The sequence below is a fragment of the Erinaceus europaeus genome, chromosome X, assembly GCF_950295315.1.
Source record: "Erinaceus europaeus chromosome X, mEriEur2.1, whole genome shotgun sequence".
In the NCBI taxonomy this organism is placed as follows: domain Eukaryota; kingdom Metazoa; phylum Chordata; class Mammalia; order Eulipotyphla; family Erinaceidae; genus Erinaceus; species Erinaceus europaeus.
The window spans coordinates 117,480,601-117,486,600 of record NC_080185.1 but is presented as its reverse complement, the minus strand read 5'-3'; the positions used below and the strand labels follow the sequence as shown (position 1 = coordinate 117,486,600).

General features: G+C 42.2%; 1 protein-coding gene across 10 annotated transcripts in view; it reads right to left on the bottom strand.

Annotated features, from left to right (window-relative positions):
• Positions 1 to 5,110: 5,110 nt before the first annotated feature.
• The window catches only part of MAP7D2 (MAP7 domain containing 2), a 96,428-nt gene continuing 95,538 nt past the window's right edge, over positions 5,111 to 6,000 (bottom strand). For all 10 annotated transcript variants that reach the window (XM_060182909.1, XM_060182910.1, XM_060182911.1 and 7 more), the window contains one exon: positions 5,111 to 5,401. The gene's annotated coding sequence lies outside the window, so the exon portion shown is untranslated. The remainder of the gene's footprint in view (positions 5,402 to 6,000) is intronic.

Here is a 6,000-nt window from a genome sequence, read left to right as displayed (position 1 = left end):
TAGGGGCAAATAAATAGAAACTTTATTTTTTAATCTGTGATTTTGTTGCTGTCACTGGAGTCTCAGCACTCCCAGTAAACTTTTTCAGTTAGAGAGATATAGAAAGAGGGAGACACAGGCAGGGGTAGATAGCATAATGGTTATGCAGACTGTCATGCCTGAGGCTTCGAAGTCCCAGGTTCAATCCCCTGCACCATCGTAAACCAGAGCTCATCATTGCTCTGGTTAAAAAAAAAAGAAGAAAGAAAGAAAGAAAGAAAGAAAGAAAGAAAGAAAGAAAGAAAGAAAGAAAGGAAGAAAGGAAGGAAGGAAGGAAGGAAGAAAGAAAGAAAGAGGGAGGGAGGGAGACAACACCACAGGACTAGTGCTTCCCCAGTGCTCTGGGTGGTGGACTGGAACCTGGGTGACGCACATGGCATAGCAGGCACGGACCCAGGTGAGCTATCTTGCTCACATGACATAACATTGCTTTATGCAGTTCCAGGCTGTGAACCTAAGGTCAACTGTGAAAGCAGACACCACTGTTGAGTGGCCTCTCCAGGACACTTCTTTCATTCTTTGACAGAGAGGGACAGAGAAAGAGGAGAGATACCGCTGCACCTCACCGTCCAGAGCTCTCCAGGTGCTGTTGATGGTCTCCCAGGTGGTGCCAGGGCATGAAGTCAGTCTTGAGCACAGCAAGGTGTGTGCTCTACTGGGAACACTACTTCCTGGTCCCAGACATGATGTCTAGCATTAGCCTTTCTTTTATTTTTAATTTTTTAAAAAATGTATTTATAAAAATTAAACACTGACAAAAACCATAGGACAAGAGAGGTACAATTCCACACAATTCCCACCACCAGAACTCCGTATCCCCTCCCCTCCCCTCCCCTAATAGCTTTCTTATTCTTTATCCCTCTGGGAGTATGGACCCAGGGTCATTATGGGGTGCAGAAGGTGGAAGGTCTGGCTTCTGTAATTGCTTCCCCGCTGAACATGGGCATTGGCAGGTTGATCCATAGTCCCAGCCTTTCTCTTTCCCTAGGGGGCAGGGTTCTGGGGAAGCAGGGCTCCAGGACATATTGGTGGGGTCGTCTCCTCAGGGAAGTCCAGTTGGCATCATGGTAGCATCTGGAACCTGGTGGCTGAAAAAAAAAAGTGTTAACATATAGAGCCAAAAAAATTGTTGACTAATCATGAACCTACAGGCTGGAAAAGTTCGTATGAAGAGTTGGGGTGTCTCCATTTTGTAGATAGTTAGTAGTACCATTTTAGTTATATTCCAAAGAGCCCATGATTATACTAGGGTTTTTTTTCTTCCTGAGCCTGACATCTGATGTGCAGGTGGATCTAAGTTATTGTCTGGGGAGATGATGTCATGGCTGGAAAAAGGACCAGAAATCTGGATCAGGGAAGAGAGTAGCTCCCAAATATGGGAAAGGTGTATAAATATTGTTGACTGTAAACCCCATCGATTTGATCTGATCCAGGGCCCATATTCAGCTTAGGCGCCTATGTGACCTCTGCATCCCTGTAGATATTAGCTCACATTCTGTGGTCATTCTGTAGGAACGTTCCAAGCTGCCCCAATTTCAGGACCCATCTTCCTCAGGTGGAACATAGAGTATTGTTGTCCAGCCTCCCTTCAGAGGATGGAACATTCTCTACCGTTGTTGATCCATGTTGAGGGCAAAGTCCTACGGGGGCCCACAAAGGGGTCTATTGTGTTGTTCCTGATAGAGATGACTGGTAACAATGGAGAGAGAGCTCTATTCGAGATTTAGGCCTGTCATGTCTGTTTGGGAATCTCAGGACTTGCCGACTAGGGCCCCAGCTGGCATTAGTTTTTCTACAGGACAAAAGTTATCTGGTACTTCCTGCCTATAAGCGAGTAATTTGGGGATGAGTCCTACTCTATTCATGAGGTTGGTCATATGAAGTCATAACCCCAAATTCAACAGCCCCTTGTGCTGCCTCATCAAGATCATGCTTTAGCAGGGTTTCTCTTCTAGCCCAATTTACACTTGCTTGGTAATTCCTTCTCATTGGTGGACATGCTACCCCTCATACCAGCCATCTGGGTTGTCACTGTACAGGGCTGGCCTAGAGAACCTTTCAGAGGTCAGGTCCATTGAGCAAATGGGATTTATACCTCCCACCCAATGGAACCAGTAAAAGTCAATTTGTTCCATGGCAACCTATGAGCCTCACTATGCGAACTTTCAATCCAACAAGTTCTCCAGAGTTCTTGCCCTTTCTTAGCTATCATTTCTTTGTTGACAACTTTCCAGTTGTTTCAAAAATCAACCCAGACTGGAGATGTACTCAGTAGAGTAGCAAAGTAGGTATTTTCCATGTATGAGGTCCTAGACTTGATCAGTGATACCAAAACAAGCAAAAGTTGATTCTGTACACAAAATTATGGTTAACAGAGCTCTAGTTGTAAAAAGAAAAGACTCCTTGCATGTTTACTTCCTTGAGACTTTTTTGCATTTTACGTTTTCTGAGAAGAGGTGGGATGAAAAAGCCTACCTTAATAATTTGTTGAAAAGTCCAGAAGGCAGTCCTCTATACATCTTTCCCTAACACCAGCCATCCCACATTTCCTAAATGTTGCACAGAAGCTTCTCAAGTAGATACTACAGAGTGTGAGAGGAGGGCATGGACTACTCTAGATGTAACATCTAAAGCCCATCAGATCTCTACATTTTTCAAGGTGACCCTGAGACTCTGGGTTATAGGTGTGATTTACTTCCATGTGCCCTGTATGCCCACTGATCTGAACATGAGCAGCATAGAAACAGTACTACTGAGATCCTCCCTCTCTCCTAGTTCACACAGATGATCTACCTCAGAAATTCAAGGGCCAGTAGACCCATCCTTCACCCACCCTATCAGATCTGATGGTCACTGTTCTCACTCCATCTTCTTATGTAATTACGTTGCCTGAACAAGGCTGAGGAATATGAACAGAGAGCCTGAGTGGTGTTCCATTCTGATGGGTGCATCTCTAGACGCAAATTCATTCTTCACTTCAGTTTTCTAGACTGATATTACAAAAGTATCTGACTAACAGAAAACTTGTTGATGGGGACATGGCTCAGGAGGACTTAGTGTGCCTAAGGGCTGGTTTGATCACTCAAGCTGAATGTGCCAGAATGGTGCTCAACGTTCTCTCTTTTATTCTATCTGAAATGAAATGAAATAAATCTTTTTTAAAATGGGAAACCTGTTCACAAACAGAATTTACTCTTAGGAGTGGCTGGCCACCCTAGCAACCCTCTGGCCAGAGATCATGATGACAGAAGCTACTTGTGATGCCCCTATCAGAGGCCAGCATGGGGAAGTTAGGATACTCACTTGGGTATCCCCCCAAGTGGTTTTGTCCCAGCAGAACTGGGAGGGGCAGCACTGATTGGGTCCTCAGCTTCAGAGGTGGTAGACAGCAGCTCAGATGTCTGCACAACCCCACTGCAGTCCTGTTCCACTTTAAGTAGGACCCTAGTCATGGCTATAGACTAACTATATGCATTAAACGCAAAAAACTGTTGTCTGGATTTGTTTCCTGGAAAATAGGGGCAACATTCTCATTAGAGTTGGATTTAACTGCCAGCTGGCTATGTGGAATGCCTTCACAGATTACACTGAGGTTAGCCACATGCACCTCAGCTAGTTGGAAACCCTTGGAGCAGTAGCCTGAAAGCATAGGCAACTCTCCAGTACTCACACGTTCACCATGTCCTAGGGACAGCTCCTCACTGAAGCTCTTTTCCACAGTTGGCTTCACTCAGAACTAACAATAGAGGAATCCTAATGAGACTGTCAGGGAAAGGACATTTACACAAGATTTTGGGTCCCCCTCCCCACAAAGATTTTTAAAACTCTGATTTTGTTTCAGCAGCACACTTTTTTAGCGAGCCTACAGAAACAAACAAAACACTGGCACACCATCAGACTCTTCAATGAAAATGTATTTCACATTAAACACAATGCACACACCATACAAATAGGCATCACCAGTCACAATGGTGCTGTGAGGTACGACAGGTCACAACCACACAGTTAGCAAAATAAAGCTGTAAGGAAGATAGTGAAGCATTTTTTCATGCCACACCATGCTAATATTTTCTGAATATTTGTAAAAGATATTTTCCCCTGATAGTCCCCAAGATCAATGGCACTGCATTATTGGAGGCATGTATTTTATTTAGTATATACACATACACAAAACACAAAGCTTCCATAACCAAATTGCAGCTGTTTTTAAAAGCACATGAACAAGATTACTATTAAGACTTCTTAATGTCTTCTGGTTGCAAACCTCAGAATTATCTTTTCAAACTCTTTATTGTCAAAGTTAAAAAAAAAAGTTTCAAAAGAAAGATTTATTTTAATCAGAAAGTCACACACACCCATACACCAAAAAAAGAAAAAGCCATGAAATTAAGAGAACACTTCTAAGTGGCATAAAGTGACATTCTAGTGTAATTTCCCCCAATTTAGTTTTTTTTTCAAGACTGTTAAGGTGAGATAGTGTGTTCAGTTTTGGATCCCCTGTGTCAGAGCACTATGATTTTCTTTTGTGCCTGGTTTTGTAAGAGTTGAACAAACACTGGCACAAACAAAAGCCTCAAGATCCAAGAAAAAAAATACAACATGGAAACCAATTACTTGTGCATGAGACACAGGATTCATTCCATCCGAGTCACTCAGTGGTTTGGAGTGACTAGCTTAGAGCAATTAAGGTGCAGGTTCAAATGCACATGTCTATAGGGATATGCAGAAGAGATCAGAAATCATTCTATAGTTTCTTGGCTTCCTTTCTCAACCAGATTTAAGACTTTTAACCCTACCACGAGTAATATAGGGTAAAGTATTTTGTAGGTGGGTAAGTATAATAATAATAATAATAATAATAATAATAATAAGACGGCTTCTGGACAGTAATTTCCAACAGAGAAACCCTGGAGAGGGGGAACCTTCCAGAACTCCTTCTCCTTCTAAACAAAGATAGGGTGTTAAGCAACCTAAGTCCAGTATATTTTGACGTAGAATCAGAGTGAATGTCTGGAGTATTTATAAGAAAAAGACATCTAAATGCTTATGTGCTTCAACTCTGGGGGCTGGAATCACCTGGGTTAATTCGAAAGCTCACTATGATAACAGCAGGACAAGAAGCGCCTTTTCAGCAGCTGAAGCTCATATATAGAATCAGAACATGAAACTTCGCTAAAGCCCAACAAGGTTGAGGTTTCCAGGTTTCTAACCAAGAGTGGCCAATGTCTGACCTACTACACTAAGAATACAGTTACATTTCGAGCTAATAATTTTGAATCCAGTGGTTAAGACGACAGAAGCTTCTTCTGATAGCCGGCGGAAGATCAATTACCAGCAGTTTCAGGGGTTCTCCAGACAACTCCTGCATCAATTCAAAAAGAAAGCCATGTGAGAGCAAGGAAGAGACTGAAGCAGATACAGTTGGTAGTGTCTGTTCTTCTAGTGAACATTCCTACCTTCTGGTTCATACAGTACCTCTCAGCAGAAGCACCTCAACATTCTATTCAGTTCAACGCTGTTCAAATTTCCCTGATGTTGACAGTCCTAAAACCTGCAGGGTGTCTAAAAGCCCACACTTTGTTTCTCAAATGTCAGTGCTGCCCCCAGCCACTGTAAAAAGAAAAAACCCAATGCCTTTCCCAATGTCCAGCAGTGGAGGAACCTGTGGCTGAGAAGAATTTGAGAACTAGACCACAGAGTAAAAGAAAATACATAAACAGTGTGAGAAAAAAATGGGGGGGATGGTGGTTTTACAGTTCAGTTGCTGACATATGGGTACAACTTCTCAACTCTCATGACAGGTATGAAAAAAATTAACCAAGATTATTTTTTTATTTTTATAAATAAACAGGGGTCTTGTACTTCTTCTTTTTTTTTTTTTTTAGAGATATAGAAAACAAATAGGAGGAGCCATGAGTACACCAAATTTTGTGGACTGTTTGGTTCTTTTTTTTTTTTTTT